This window comes from Opisthocomus hoazin, chromosome 3 (assembly GCF_030867145.1).
Source record: "Opisthocomus hoazin isolate bOpiHoa1 chromosome 3, bOpiHoa1.hap1, whole genome shotgun sequence".
NCBI classification, from domain to species: Eukaryota; Metazoa; Chordata; class Aves; order Opisthocomiformes; family Opisthocomidae; genus Opisthocomus; species Opisthocomus hoazin.
The window spans coordinates 13,050,037-13,066,941 of record NC_134416.1 but is presented as its reverse complement, the minus strand read 5'-3'; positions in this window follow the sequence as shown (position 1 = coordinate 13,066,941).

Sequence of the window (16,905 nt, the reverse complement as noted above, 5' to 3'; positions counted from 1 at the left end):
TACGACTTGGTCGCCATCACAGAAATGTGGTGGGACAACTCGCATGACTGGCATGCTGTCATGGATGGCTACAGACTGTTTAGGAAAGACAGGCCAACAAGGAGAGGTGGGGGAGTTGCTCTATATGTGAGGGAGCAAGTAGAATGCATTGAGCTTTGCCTGGGAGCAGATGAAGAAGTAGTTGAGAGCTTGTGGGTTAGAATTAAGGGACAGGCTCATAAGGGTGACATTACGGTGGGTGTGTACTACAGGCCACGTGACCAGGAGGAGGAGGTTGATGAGGCCTTCTACAGGCAGCTGCAAGCAGCCTCACAGTCACAGGCCCTGGTTCTCATGGGGGACTTCAACCACCCTGACATCAGCTGGGAAGACCATACAGCTAGTCAGGCGCAATCCAGGAGGTTCCTACAGTGCATCAATGATAACTTTCTGATGTAAGTGGTGGAAGAACCAAGAAGGAAAGGCCTGCTGCTGGACCTTGTATTAACAAACAAGGAGGGACTGGTGGAGGATGTGAAGGTCGGAGGTAGACTTGGCTGCAGTGACCATGAAATGGTGGAGTTCAGGATCCTGCGTGGAGGAAGCAGGGCGATAAGCAGGATCAAGACCTTGGACCTCAATAGAGCTAACTTTGCCCTCTTCAAGGAGCTACTGGGAGGAATCCCATGGGCCAGGGCTCTTGAAGGCAGGGGGGTCCAAGAGTGCTGGTCGCTGTTTAAATGACACTTCCTCCGTGCTCAGGAGCAATGCATTCCCCTGAGAAAGAAATCGAGCAAAGGAGGCAGGAGACCTGCATGATTGAACAAGGAGCTTCTAGCGGAGATCAGGTAGAAGAGAAAGGTTCATGGAATGTGGAAAGAGGGACAGGCCACTTGGGAAGAGTACAGGAATGTGGTCAGAGCATGCAGGGATGCGACGAGGAAGGCCAAGGCCCACCTGGAATCGAATCTGGCAAGGGATGTCAGAAACAACAAGAAGGGCTTCTTCAACTACATCAGCAGCAAAAGGAAGGCTAGGGACAATGTGGGGCCGCTGCTGAATGAGGCGGGTGTCCAGGTGACGGAGGATGCGGAGAAGGCAGACCTACTGAATGCCTTCTTTGCTTCAGTCTTCAGTGGCAAGGCAGGCCCTCAGGAATCCCAGGCCCTAGAGGCAAGAGAGGAAGCCCACAGAGAGGATGACTTTCCCTTGGTGTAGGAGGACTGCGTGACGCATCACTTAAGTAATCTGGATGCCCACAAATCCATGGGTCCCGATGGAATGCACCCACGAGTGCTGAGGGAGCTGGCGGATGTCATTGCTGAGCCACTCTCCATCATCTTTGAGAGGTCCTGGAGGACAGGAGAGGTGCCTGAGGACGGGAGAAAGGCCAGTGTCACTCCAATCTTCAAAAAGGGCAAGAAGGAGGACCCAGGGAACTACAGGCTGGTCAGCCTCACCCCCATCCCTGGGAAGATGATGGAGCAGCTCATGCTGGAGGTCATCATCAAGCAAGTAGAGGAAAAGAAGGTAATCAGGAGCAGTCGGCATGGATTCACCAAGGGAAAATCATGCTTGACCAATCTAATAGATTTCTACGATGACATGACTGGCTGTGTAGACGAAGGGAGAGCCGTGGATGTTGTCTACCTCGACTTCAGCAAGACTTTCAACACAGTCTCCCATAACATCCTCCTAGGGAAGCTGAGGAAGTGTGGGCTGGATGAGTGGTCGGTGAAGTGGATAGAGAACTGGCTGAATGGCAGAACTCAGAGGGTTGTCATTAGCGGTGCTGAGTCTAGTTGGAGGCTGGTAACTAGTGGTGTCCCCCAGGGGACAGAACTGGGCCCAGTCTTGTTCGACTTCTTCATCAACGACCTGGATGAAGAGTTAGAATTTACCCTCAGCAAGTTTGCTGATGACACCAAACTGGGAGGAGTGGTAGACACACCGGAAGGCTGTGCTGCCATTCAGCGTGACCTGGATAGGCTGGAAAGTTGGGCAGAGAGGAACCTGATGAGGTTCAACAAGGGCAAATGCAGGGTCCTGCACCTGGGGAGGAACAACCCCATGCATCAGTACAGGCTTGGGGTGGACCTGCTGGAGAGCAGCTCTGCGTAGAGGGACCTGGGTGTCCTGGTGGAGGACAGGTTGACCATGAGCCAGCAGTGTGCCCTGGCTGCCAAGAAGGCCAATGGGACCCTGGGATGCATTAGGAGGAGTGTGGCCAGCAGGTTGAGGGAGGTTCTCCTTCCCCTCTACACTGCCCTGGTGAGGTGTCATCTGGAGTACTCTGTCCAGTTCTGGGCTCCCCACTTCAAGAAAGATGAGGAGCTACTGGAGAGAGTCCAGCGGAGGGCTACAAAGATGATAAGGGGACTGGAGCATCTCCCCTACGAGGAGAGACTGAGGGAGCTGGGCTTGTTTAGTCTGAAGAAGAGAAGGCTGCGAGGGGACCTTATAAATGCTTATAAATATCTGAAGGGTGGGTGTCAGGAGGGTGGTGCCAAACTCTTTTCAGTGGTGCCCAGTGACAGGACAAGGGGCAATGGGCACAAACTGAAGCGTGGGAGGTTCCATCTGAACATGAGGAGGAACTTCTTCCCTCTGAGGGTGACGGAGCCCTGGAACAGGCTGCCCAGGGAGGTTGTGGAGTCTCCTTCTCTGGAGATACTCAAGACCGGCCTGGACGCGGTCCTGTGCAGCCTGCTGTAGGAGATCCTGCTTCAGCATGGGGATTGGACTAGATGACCCACAGAGGTCCCTTCCAACACCTAGCATTCTGTGATTCTGTGTAAATAGCCCAGAATACTGCAACAGAGTAGACTCTCTTCCACCCACCCCCAGTATTACCCCATGCCATTGTGGGCAGATCCTGTGCCTGCTATTTCCCATTCTCTCCAGCTCCTTCAAGGAATTGCCTTTCCCAGTCTAGCACAGAGGACCAGGCAGTGCTCAGCTGAAGAAGGCTGGATGGAAGATTTAGCAGGATGAGAGATTTAGCAAGACATGTAATTTAGCAAGTTTCACCTCTCCTGACCTGATTCCCAAACGATTTCTTTTGTCTGGAGCCAAGGCCCCACGCAGGGCAGCTTCTCCTGCTGCTAGTCACCTGCCTGCAGATAATCTGACCTTTTCTTTCTCCAGCACTGGTAACACTTACAAAAAATCATAGACTGAACAGCAAACCTTAGCTTTTATTGAATGTTTAAAAATATCCCATAAAAATGGGACCAGAGCAGTTTTGGGGAGCAAAGAGGAGGAGTGCGGGCAGCCAAGTGTCTGCTGCTGCTGCTGAGGTATGGTGCCTGCTCTTTCACAACACTGGTGGGCACGGTTTCTCCGGAGCTGCCACAGCAGAGCTGACCGTGGGTCTCAGCACATGTAGTCCTCATCGTGACGAGCCGTGCAGGCAGAAAGGATTTCGGCTTAACTCCCCAAAGCACAAGCCAATGAGAAATACTCTTAATATTCTATGGGTTAAATCTGAGTTCCTTTCTTCCTTTGTTGCATGTTGTGTTCTGATCAGCAGTCCTTTGTCTTGGCAGGTGATTGCTATTCCTAGTTTGTATAATAAAATCTGTTGTCTCTGTGGACCAGAAGTTTTTCTTTGAACTACAGAGACGCCGATTGTTATTGAAATGCGTGGCGTTCATTTTGTGTGTTTGTTCTCAGGAAACTAAATAAGCAGGTTTTTCATTTTGTTCCATGTGGGTTTTGCCAAGCTAGTAGGCCATATTTTATCAGTGCCAGACCTGTAAGCATCCATTCTTTTGACAAATTTGAAGAGAATTCCTGCTTTCCTCAGCGTAAATATGGAAAACAAGGAGCAGGAACTGGGCATCTACTCTTTATGACATTTCATTCTTCCTACATGGTGAGTTGCATCAAACCAGTCTTGAGAGGGAGGGCAGTGGGATTATATACAGTTTTACAGTTGGGAAAACTAAGGCATGGCTTAGTGGTAAAGCTAGAGCAGAGCTGAGATGCTGGGAGTCCAAAAAGCAGTGCTCAGTTTGCTATGGCACACAGCCTGCTTCACAGCGCTTGCATTAACAGGGCCTGACAACCTCTTACATGCTGCTGAGCTTATCCTTGTAAGACATCCATGAAGTCCTGATGCTTTGCTTGTGCAGATGGGATGTTGAAGCAATATGTGTGTATGTGCTTTAGGAGGAGGCGAAAGAGCAACAACACGCACACACACAGACACACAGAGACGTAAAGAGGGAGAAGCACACTGTAAACTCCAATCTATTGGGGAAAAAGAAAACTTGACTGATTTTAAACATTCATGTTCTTGCTCTGCTCATTTGGGCCCAAAATGTTCCATGCTTAATATGCCTGTTACTGACTTGAGGCCCTGGTCTTCAGTGAAAGGTGTGGTTACTCTTAATCAGGACTCCAAGAGCGAGACCAAACAGCAGGCAGGGCTCAGGGTTGGGCATAGGCTTCGCAGCCCACAGCATGCAAGGTTTTGCAGGGCTGTGCCATTGTTATTCAGTGCTGATGGGGCTTTTTGCTGGGAGGCGGGAGTCCTGTCACGTCCTGAATCCTGCTCAATAGTGTCAGCTGTGCAATCCCAGTAGTGACCCAAAATATCCCTCGTTTCACACTGGCCAACAGAACAGGTCTCTTTAGAAAGGACTGCTCCAGGGAGCACAAGCTGCAAGAAACCTGCAGTGGAGAAGAGCAAGTGTGGGAATACTTTTGCTGGTATCATGTAGCTGGTACAATACGTTGTACCCCTTTATTCACTTCCTAGTGAAAACAGTTTGAAAAACACCACTGAGATACCTGGGTACCTCATGCACACTGAACAGAAGGGTTTCCCCCTTAAAATGCTTGCTGGATTAACTTGAGGGCACATGAAGCTGTGGACTTACATTTGCAAGGATTCAGTAATCTCACGGCTTTAAAAGACTGATGTGGGAATGTGGTTGCTGCATGCTGAGGGAGAGGGTGAGAGAGCGAGCAGCTCTGTAGTCTGGCTTGTGAGTTTGTTTCACCTCCCCAAGCATCCTCTCCCCTCATGCAGAACCTGATTACAAAAGGTTCCTGTGGCTGCAGTGAATTTCAGCCTATAAATATATTAATTTTTGTTTTGTGCACTTTGCGCATCGTTGCAGTGCTTCAAATGTTGTCTCAGCATGTTGTTCATTACTGAATCACCGAGAACATATAGAAAGAAGTATGTGGGCTGTGAAACATTTTGCTTTTGTAATGCTTGGCTTGAGTCTGTACAGTATTTAACTTCCAGTGTATGTTTGAAGCATATAGGTTGTAACAGTGTTTGACATGGGTGTCAAATCTGTCTAGCTAGAATAAATCCCATCTCTCTTCTGCATTTTTCTTTATCAGTCCAAAACTATGGGAAGATTTCTGTCAAAAGCAAAAGGCAAGGAGTTTTCTTTCTTCAGGAAAGGACAAAATAGAATATCAACTAATCTATTCTAAGGTCAAAACTACAAGAATAAACGCAGTGTTATCATAATTTTGACAGCTATGTTATCTTTCTGTGACAAAAAAAGAATTTCAGAGAATTTTACTCTATTCCTTTCATAGAATATGTCTGTTTGTTGGAAATTATGCTACTAGTGGGGTTTTAAAAAATATCATAATCTTTCTTTTTCATGCTAATATGTCAAAATACTTTGAGGAAAAAAAAACCAAAAAAAAAAGGAAAAGCAATGAGCGATTCATTTACAGAAATTTGATTTTTAATTTTGACTATTCCTAACATTGCTGAAATCTAGCTATGTAAGTATATAGGTTACAGTATATCCATGTTGGTGCTTGGGAATGTGAATAAAAGAATGCTGTAAGAGATGCTGACAGCAAAAGAGAAGGTGGGAGATGGAAAAATATTGCCAAAAGGCTGGCCAGGAGATGTCCTTCAAGATGTCTATATAATGAAAAATATGCTTCTATATTTTGCAATTTACACTTTTCAAAGTATCTTGGAATGAAAAAATGCTGTGAAAATATGTGAAATAGTATAAAGAATTTTTTTTCAAGCAACTTTAGTCCTACTCCAAAATGCCAAATAACCTGTGTCTGTCTAATCTTTAGAAGCTTCTCTTATTTATGTGATTTCTGGTTATATTTTTCATTTTTTTATGAGGCTCGACTTAGAGACCTGTAAGGTGCACAGGCTCACTGGCTGAACTGCCTGCCTGCAGGGAGAGTTACGCAGCACAACTCCAGCCAAGCTCATACAGGGTGAAAAGGAGAATTTGTCTTGGCTTTAATCGGGACTGAGCTGCCCGGAATCTCCAGTTGGAGCTGGTTGCAAAATGGAGACAAATTTTCATTTAAAAATTGGCAAGATAAAACTTGTCATCATTTTTCATCACCACCCCCCCCCCCCCAACTGCTTGCCCTCAAATTTCTGCAGTGGTAATGTGAACAGAGAAATTGTCAAGCTGAGTAAACGTATTTAGAGGCTTACCACAAATGTAGTCCTGGCTGTTTCCTTTTAAAGCCTGGAAGGATGGATTTATACAGGAATTCTAAAAGAACTGAAAACAGCTCTGATTTTTGTGGGTAAGAGTGGATGCCAACAGTCAGCTCCAGTACTTAAGTTAATGCTGACCTTTGCGAGCTGCAATTTATACAATTCTTCCTTTATACCTCCTAATGCTGGAGAGATTATTGCTTTCTTATGAAAAAAATGAATAAATTTTTCTCAATTTAAAGCTACAGCTTAATGCAAACATAGAACAGGATCGCAGAGGCTTTCAAACAACCAACCGATGATAAAGAGGTGACACACTTAAACAAGGACATCTTTCATGAAAAACAAGTATGGTAGAAAGTCTTTAGCACTGACCTGGCTGCAAACACTGAAGATGTTATCAATGATTTCAATGGGAAATGTTAGACTAAGGGTAAGAGCTTTTGAAAACCATGTTCTAGAAACAGAGGTTGCTTCTTATAGAGCCTGTTTCACTAAACCTCTTCTCCTTGCACACCTATCACTGAGATGAAAGAAATCTCAAGTTGCTCATTATTGTCATACTCTGCCAAAGCCACTTTAAAGCTTTACAGACCTGAACGCATGAGAAGGATCATGAAATCATAGAAAGGTTTGGGTCGGAAGGGACCTTAAAGATCACCTAGTTCCATCCTCCCCCACCATCGGCAGGGACACCTTCCACTAGACCAGGTTGCTCAGAGCTCCATCCAACCTGGCCTTGAACACTGCCAGGGAGGGGGCAGCCACAACCTCTGTGGGCAACCTGTTCCAGTGCCTCACCACCCTCAGAGTAAAGAATTTCTAATCTAAATCTACCCTCTTACAGTTTAAAGCCATTACCTGTTGTCCTATTACTACATGTCCTTGTAAAAAGATGAGAAATATTGGTGGGGATGGTCCAGATGCATTGTGGTCTCTTAACCGTGATGCTTAGCAAAAGGTATAGAAGAGTTAACCTGAACTCTGTTTTCCACTTGGTTGTGAGCTCTAATATGGTCTTTGATAGGACATATTGGGGTTTTGGGCTCTGTTCTGAAAACTTTTCATGTGAACTCAGCACAGAGTCCTCACTGGGCTAGACAGAATTTTCTGGGACACAGCCTGTAATTCCTAATTAGTGTCAGAGGAATTTGTACATGAAAACCAAGGTCATAGGCTATTTCCAAGAGGTTTTTGCATATCAAGGAAAATTTATTTTTCAGTGACAAATCAAGTGAATGCCAGCCCCTGGTAATCAAGGAGAGATTCTTGACTGAAACGTCAAATACCCAAATACAGGAGATACAACCGCAGCTGATTTCAAAGAACTGTCCTGTAAAGGACTATACTGGGACATTTTGATTAACAATGTGTATTCAGAATTTCTTTTCTTTCTCAGTGATTCCCAAAATCAATTGAGTTCAGTTCACAAATGCAGCAGTGCAAGACCAATTGCTCACCCGAAGTTACTGTCTGGGTTTGAGGCTTTAAACATTAATCCCTGAGGAGCTCAACACCCAGTGTCAAAATGAATTTCAGTTCTGTCTTCTGCATGACAAATTACGACTTCAGTGACACCTGTCCAGCTATTTTTTCTTTAGCAGATAAGCTCAGCTGGATATTACAGAATCACAGAATCACAGAATGGTAGGGGTTGGAAGGGACCTCTGTGGGTCATCTAGTCCAACCCTCCTGCCGAAGCAGGGTCACCTACAGCAGGCTGCACAGGACCTTGTCCAGACAGGTCTTGAATATCTCCAGAGAAGGAGACTCCACAACCTCCCTGTGCAGCCTGTTCCAGTGCTCCGTCACCCTCAGAGGGAAGAAGTTCTTACACATGTTCAGACGGAACTTCCTGTGCATCAGTTTGTGCCCATTGCCCCTTGTCCTGTCACTGGGCACCACTGAAAAGAGTTTGGCCCCATCCTCCTGACACCCACCCTTCAGATATTTATAAGCATTTATTAGGTCCCCTCGCAGCCTTCTCTTCTTCAGGCTGAACAAGCCCAGCTCCCTCAGTCTCTCCTCGTAGGGGAGATGTTCTAGTCCCCTCATCATCCTTGTAGCCCTCCACTGGACTCTATCCAGTAGCTCTTCATCTTTCTTGAAGTGGGGAGCCCAGAACTGGACACAGTCTCCAGATGGGGCCTCACCAGGGCAGTGTAGAGGGGAAGGAGAACCTCCCTCGTCCTGCTGGCCACACTCTTCTTGATACACCCCAGGATCCCATTGGCCTTTTTGGCAGCCAGGGCACACTGCTGGCTCATGGTCAACCTGTCCTGCACCAGGACACCCAGGTCCCTCTACGCAGAGCTGCTCTCCAGCAGGTCCACCCCAAGCCTGTACTGGTGCATGGGGTTGTTCCTCCCCAGGTGCAGGACCCTGCATTTGCCCTTGTTGAACCTCATCAGGTTCCTCTCTGCCCAACTTTCCAGCCTATCCAGGTCACGCTGAATGGCAGCACAGCCTTCCGGTGTGTCTACCACTCCTCCCAGTTTGGTGTCATCAGCAAACTTGCTGAGGGTAAATTCTAACTCTTCATCCAGGTCGTTGATGAAGAAGTTAAACAAGACTGGGCCCAGTACTGACCCCTGGGGGACACCACTAGTTACCAGCCTCCAACTAGACTCAGCACCGCTGATGACAACCCTCTGAGTTCTGCCATTCAGCCAGTTCTCTATCCACTTCACCGACCACTCATCCAGCCCACACTTCCTCAGCTTCCCTAGGAGGATATCATGGGAGACTGTGTTGAAAGCCTTGCTGAAGTCGAGGTAGACAACATCCACGGCTCTCCCTTCATCTACACAGCCAGTCATGTCATCGTAGAAATCTATTAGATTGGTCAGGCATGATTTTCCCTTGGTGAATCCATACTGACTGCTCCTGATAACCTTCTTTACTTCCACTTGTTTGATGATGGCCTCCAGGATAAGCTGCTCCATTACCTTTTATGGGATGGAGGTGAGGCTGACCAGCCTGTAGTTCCCTGGGTCCTCCTTCTTGCCCTTTTTGAAGATTGGAGTGACACTGGCCTTTCTCCCGTCCTCAGGCACCTCTCCTGTCCTCCAGGACCTCTCAAAGATGATGGAGAGTGGCTCAGCAATGACATCCGCCAGCTCCCTCAGCACTCGTGGGTGCTTTCCATCGGGACCCATGGATTTGTGGACGTCCAGATCGCTTAAGCGATCCCTCATGCTGTCCTCCTAGACCAAGGGAAAGTCATCCTCTCTGTAGGCTTCTTCTCTTACCTCTGGGGCCTGGGATTCCTGAGGGCCTGCCTTGCCACTGAAGACTGAAGCAAAGAAGGCATTCAGTAGGTCTGCCTTCTCCGCATCCTCCTTCACCTGGACACCCGCCTCATTCAGCAGCGGTCCCACATTGTCCCTAGCCTTCCTTTTGCTGCTGATGTAGTTGAAGAAGCCCTTCTTGTTGTTTCTGACATCCCTTGCCAGATTCGATTCCAGGTGGGCCTTGGCCTTCCTCGTCGCATCGCTGCACGCTCTGACCACATTCCTGTACTCTTCCCAAGTGGCCTGTCCCTCTTTCCACATTCCATGAACCTTTCTCTTCTACGTGATCTCCGCTAGAACCTCCTTGTTCAATCATGCAGGTCTCCTGCCTCCTTTGCTCGATTTCTTTCTCAGGGGAATGCATTGCTCCTGAGCACGGAGGAAGTGTCATTTAAACAGCGACCAGCACTCATGGACCCCCCTGCCTTCGAGAGCCCTGGCCCATGGGATTCCTCCCAGTAGCTCCTTGAAGAGGGCAAAGTTAGCTCTATTGAGGTCCAAGGTCTTGATCCTGCTTATCGCCCTGCTTCCTCCACGCAGGATCCTGAACTCCACCATTTCATGGTCACTGCAGCCAAGTCTACCTCCGACCTTCACATCCTCCACCAGTCCCTTCTTGTTTGTTAATACAAGGTCCAGCAGCAGGCCTTTCCTTCTTGGTTCTTCCACCACTTACATCAGAAAGTTATCATTGATGCTCTGTAGGAACCTCCTGGATTGCGCCTGCCTAGCTGTATGGTCTTCCCAGCTGATGTCAGGGTGGTTGAAGTCCCCCATGAGAACCAGGGCCTGTGACTGTGAGGCTGCTTGCAGCTGCCTGTAGAAGGCCTCATCAACCTCCTCCTCCTGGTCACGTGGCCTGTAGTACATACCCACCGTAATGTCACCCTTATGAGCCTGTCCCTTAATTCTAACCCACAAGCTCTCAACTTGTTCCTCATTTGCCCCCAGGCCAAGCTCAATGCATTCCAGTTGCTCCCTCACATATAGAGCAACTCCCCCACCTCTCCTTGTTGGCCTGTCTTTCCTAAAGAGTCTGTAGCCATCCATGACAGCATGCCAGTCATGCGAGTTGTCCCACCACGTTTCTGTGATGGCGACCAAGTCGTAGCCGTCCTGCTGTATAATGGCTTCCAGCTCCTCCTGTTTATTGCCCATGCTACGTGCATTGGTGTAGATACACTTGAGCTGGGCTCTCAATCTCACCCCTGGCCTTGGCACGCCAAGCCTAGGCTCATCCCTAGTGAGCTGGGCAATATCCCCTTCCCCCTTCAAACCTAGTTTAAAGCCCTCTCAATGAGCCCCGCCAGCTCGTGGCCAAGAATTCTTTTTCCCCTTTGAGATAGCTGAGTTCCACCTGTCGCCAGCAGGCCCGGTGCTGTGTACACCTCCCCATGATCAAAGAATCCAAAATTTGACCGATGGCACCAGTCCCTGAGCCACCTGTTAACCAGGTGAGTTTTCCTGCCCCTTTCGGTGCTGTTCCCTGCCAGTGATGGGATGGAGGAAAACACCACCTGCACCCCTGATCCCTCAACCAGTCGCCCCAATGCCCTGAAGTCCCTTTTGATGGCCTTGGGACTTCTTTCTGCTATCTCGTCCCCACCAACCTGCATTACCAAGAGGGGGTAGTAATCAGAAGGCCGCACCAGACCAGGGAGTTCCTTAGCAACATCTCTAACCCGGGCCCCAGGGAGGCAGCAGACGTCCCTGTGGGATGGGTCCGGTCGGCAGATTGGGCCCTCTGTTCCCCTCAGAAGGGAATCACCTATGACAATGACCCTTCTTTTTTTCTTAGCTGAGGAAGTCGTAATTCTTGGGGCTGTCTGACTCGTTCTAGGCAACCCCCTGGATGGAGCCTCACCTTCACCCACATCCTCTGTGGCCAGTCCCTCAGATTCCAGAGCCCCATATCTGTTGCTTAAGGGCAACTGGGCAGGTGAGGGAGGCCAGGGGGAGATTTGCTTGCCGCCCCGAGCAGGGACCCGTTTCCATTGCCCCCCATCTCTTAGGTCCCCTCTTCCTGCCCGGTGTCAAGAGGGTAGGGGGTTCTCTGCTTTCTGTGGAGCTGCCTCCTGCTGCCTCTGCCTCAGGGATGGCAGGGTGCTGCCCCACCAGTCGATTGCAGGACATTAGCGAGTGAATCAGTGCTAAATGGACAAGAACGAACAGAAACACTCTTCTTTTCATCTCTTGGTAAGCCACAGTGGGTCCTAAGGATTGAAAGCAGAGAAAAGCATAAAATTCTTGCTTTCATCTCTACAGCATATAGAAGCAACTTCAGATGCAACTGTGGAGGTGTCATAAGTAGATGAGGTTATTTTTACAAAATTGTTTTTCTGAAAGTAAGGGCAGAAATTTTAATTATTTGTATCTGTTTCTTTTTTTCTATAAATGACAGACAAGAATAATTGCGACAAGAGCTTTGTCCGAAAAGGCGAAAGCAGAAGTCTGATGTTGGAGTTTCTTTTCTGTGCAGTTTTAGGGTGTATCTGTGCTGAGGTACATGGTAATAAATACAAACTCCTTGAGTCAAGATTAAACTAACTGGTTCACGGCCTAACCAAAAGCTAGCTGCAAGACCATGAAAATTCACATGCTGATTTAATTTGTTTTGCTGACCTTCCTTTGCATCCTGGCAGACTACAGGTTGCTGCTACCAACCTCCTAATTCTTTTTCTAGGTCACATAAAACCAGCTTGATGTCTGCTCTGTGCTGTGCTTCTTGGCACCAAAGGCTCATATCCTCACTCTTTCTCCATGAGATTTGGAGATCCATGGAAAGGCAACATTGCTGATCCTCCCAATCCCAAACTCAAGAAAAATACCACAGGTGTCACAAATCATGATCTGTTTTCTGAACATGGGGAAATTTTAAAATAGTAGATAACCAATTATTTTCTTCGCTACATTTTTTCAAACATCTATAGTTTATTCACGTCAGAGGATTTAGCTTCAATCTGCAGCCATGAGGGAGGAACATCTTGCCTTCTTTTCTCCTAATGAGAACTAAGATTTGCTCTTTATTCCCTTGCTTCCAGGAAGCTGAAGTTTTAGTGTTGAAATTCACCTTTCCCTGCCAGGATTTGATCCTACTGGTTGTGGCCCATGGCAACAATCTGTCTAGCACTTCCTACTTAATTTATTAAGTTTCAAATAGAGCTTTCCAGAGCCTTGCACTGAAGGTGATATTTTTGTCTTCCATTTCTCTTTTTGTCAGCTTCCACATGTGTGGTTTATTTCATTTTTTTACAAGATAAAGCAAATATATTTTCTCTTGGATCTCACTGTGTTTTCCTCCTTACAAAATTTCTTCCCGGTATGTCAGGTTGGGAAGAGGATATTGTAAGCCTGATCAATAACTGAAGTTGTGTGTTCATTTTCTTTAGCTTTCCTCACTCATCATCTGAAGAATGATGACTTTTTTGTGTTATTTCTCTGGTAGACAAGTTTTTGAAAGCTTTGTTCAAAATAATAAAGAACACATATCTTTTAACTTTAAATAAAACCCTAGCACTACAGAACTTCTGGATGAATCACGGTGGAATTTAAAGTGGAATTTTATTCACCTGCGCCTAGTTGGAGCCTTCCAGATTTCTCTGCCTTCTCAGGAATGAGAAGTTGTAGCTCTATTTGTTCTGATATCAGTAGGGTTATTTATCTGGGAAGGGCTGTGAGGAAGTGATTCACAATCCAGTCCACTGCTGCTTTCACCAAATTTCTCCCCTTTGCATTTTAATATTTTCACATAAATTACAGTATATTTTTGGAAGTCCTTTTTTATGCTGGCTTGCAGTCTGGAGCTCCTTAATGCAATTAAAGTGCAGAGGACAAAGATTAGGAGTTTCCTTTCTCTTTTTGCCCCAACACTAGATCAAGGACACATCCAATGACACAAGGTAATGGCAAATTCAAAACTGCATAAAGAACATATCTTTTCATGCAGCTTGTAATTTAAGCTGGCAGTCACAGCATCACCATGGCATAGAGGCCAGAAATACATAGACAGGTCACAGTAAGGATTGAAAGTATATAGGGATAATAAAAATCCAGTGATATGAAATTGTAAAAGCTAACATTTTGGGACATACTGAGCTTTTTTTTCCCTCCTAGACTTGATCCAGTCAAACACTATCAGAGATTAGAAGCAGACCAGAGGTTGGAGGTATATTAAAAACCATCTGCCAGCTCTGAGATGGCTTTTGCCTTCTTCTGAAACATGAGATACCATCTCCTATCAGAAACTAAACTGGTGGACTGGAGCGCAGTGATTTCTGTTTTCTTATTCTGATATGAAGAAAATAACTGCAGGCATTTGTATGCTTGAAAAAATGCATGCTTATGGTCTTACAAGATTTATTCTTCTTTTTAATGAACTATAGGAAGATTGTCTTCGGAGCCCAAGCACTAAAGCAGAGGGAAGATGGACAACATATCACAAACAAGCAAAGGAAGTAACTTAGCTTAATGACACCACTGGCTGTTTAATTATGCAAAGAAATGATCTTCTCCCCTTCAGTGTTTGTAAGAATGAGCTTTCTACATTCAAATTTTACATAGCATATCCATAAATTTAAGTTTAATGCCACTGTACAGAGGCTTTCCCAGATAATTCAAAAGCCTATCTACTTGAAGTCATTGAGACTGTCATTCTGACTAGACAAATTTTATATTCTGTGTGTAACAGCAGAGTTGGATGAAGTGAGCTGTGCTGAGAGGGCTCTCAAGCTTTGGGAAGGTCTGTGTGGATATCTGATTTTGGTTTTTGATTCTTTGCCTCTATATACACTGATACCAGGGGTTTAAATGCAGCAATGTTACCTAACAGCTTCTTCCTGCTCTGTAGAAACTAATACAGATCAGTCATTCCTTCAACTTCAGTGGAGTCACACCGGTTTATACTGCCTGAACGTCTTGCCCTGCTAAGGTGGAAGTCAAGGAAATTGTTTGAAAAACTGAGCCAAGCACTTTTTATTTGTCTAGTTTCATCTCTGTCTAATTTTGTTATCCATTAATTCCACAGGGATCATAGCACCACAGTGACTATTAAAGGTCTGAATTACCCCATTCAGCTTAATCAAAATTTCTCCATCGACGCAAAGTGGTTATTGCTCTCCACTTCAGAGTGGGCAGCATTGCATCATTGAAGTGATTCTCCTAGTTCTATCGGGACCACTTGAGACGCAAGACACCAGGGACACTACTGGCCTTGGAAAGGCATGGGAAAATACACATAGTATTTATCATCTGGAGGTGGAAAAACATATTAAAACATAAATATTTTTTTCAACATCCTGTTGCAAACATTCAGCGCAGTGCATGGGGATTTACTTTCTCAGCTCCTATCAAATATATATTAATGGAGGTTGTGCAGATAAATCCCTAAGATTCTCTAGGAACAGTTCTTCTGTATTTATTATTCCTCTTGAATTTCAATGGCCCTCAAACATTAATCAACCTCAGGTTTTATTTTACTGTTGTGGTAGTTTGAGTAAGTCACGGTAACATCCTGGGAATGTGACGACTGTGATAAAGACCACGTTCTTTATCGGACTGATTTCATCACCTGCACACAGAGTGGGAACATTTTCTATTTTCCAAACGTCAGTATGTGCTGATGCAATATTTTCATCAGCAGCTATCTGCAACTCCCTAAGAAAGAAGGAAACTACGAGAAAGAGGTCTTAAGTTGTTTTTTCTTAACGGTCAGCTTTTCCAGTATTGGTATGAATTCTCTTGTGAAATGCAAATTGATCAATAAAAAAGATGAGGTAGACTGGGCAATGTCACCAGCTCTAAGACTGTCAAAGGTTAGTGAGTTTAACCGTTGATTTCTCCAGATACTGGTTCCCACATTCCCATTGAGCTCATGCCACAGTAATTTGTTCTTAGTTCTATGCGTTTGACAAGTTTTCCATGAATGCCAAAAGCCTGAAATCCTAGCAGTGTTTTTTTCTTCTAACCGATGATCTTTGAAAATACAGTTATCGTTCAAATTAAAAGATTGCTCATAACAGCTAGGTTAGTTTAGGAACAGATTTTACACAACCTTATTGATTAAGGTCATGCTCTCCTTTTCCACCAGTTGCAAGGAACAGACAACTTCTGTGGGCTGTCTCACTGCTTACTCCTTTACTGCTTCAGCATTATGGCAGAAATGAAAAAAGCATTTCTGCTCGTCATGTTCTTTATTCTCTTCCACTCTCAACATTTAAACTCAATTTTCACATCTTTGTAAAGAATCTCTCCAGTTCATACCTGCTTTCTGGATCTGCTGGGTAAATATATATGCATAAAGATAAACCTTATGTGCAAAATAAGTGCATAAAGACAAGCAAATGGTCTCTCTAACTTATTCTTCTGTGTACACTGTATGCAGGTTGAAGGTGGGTGTTAGAGAGAAGCAGTTCTTTAGACTCCTTTTAGTGTCTCTCCAGTTTAACCTACCGGGGACAGATTTCCCCTGTTAGACCAGATCTGGATGGCATCATGTGACACTTTCCCACTGAAGCTGCAGCTCATTTTACCATTATTCAAAACCCCTTTCCCTCCAAGCGCAGGAAATAACATGTCACGGGAACAATCTCTTGGAAGCAAAACTTCTTTGTTTGTCAAAATCTATGTCATACAGAGCACAACGGGTAAAAGCAGTGAAGACAATGATTCTTTCATCCAAACTATAACTGTAGTTTTTCTCTCAGATAGTGGACTATCTCCTTAAAAGCATGTAAGGCTCAAGATCAGACAGCTTGCTTTGAATTGCCTGGCCCCTCTCTAATTACATCTGCTTGACTGCTAAAGGAATCTACTCCTGGGAGTAAATCCTGGTTCCCAGGCCAGGTGGTACAAATTGTTTCTGACTGCATTGCTGCAGGCTCTGGTAGGAGCAGACTGGCTGCATCCACCCTACATAGTACTTGGCCCTTCACGTCTTCTGCGCTCCTTTGTGATGCCTCTGTGATTTTAAAACACAGTTACATTTTTGGGTGGGATTTTTTCATTTCAGTGTTCAAAAGTAATGGCAAATGCCTGACTCGTGAAATATTAGTAAACTTTTCTTAAAGACAAGCCCTACTGTAAAGGCCCGCTTTCCAGGTGTTACTTCTGCCTTCCCTTCTCACTGGTGCTAGATTTTCTTTTTTTTCCTACTTGGCATTTCTCCAGAATTATCGATCT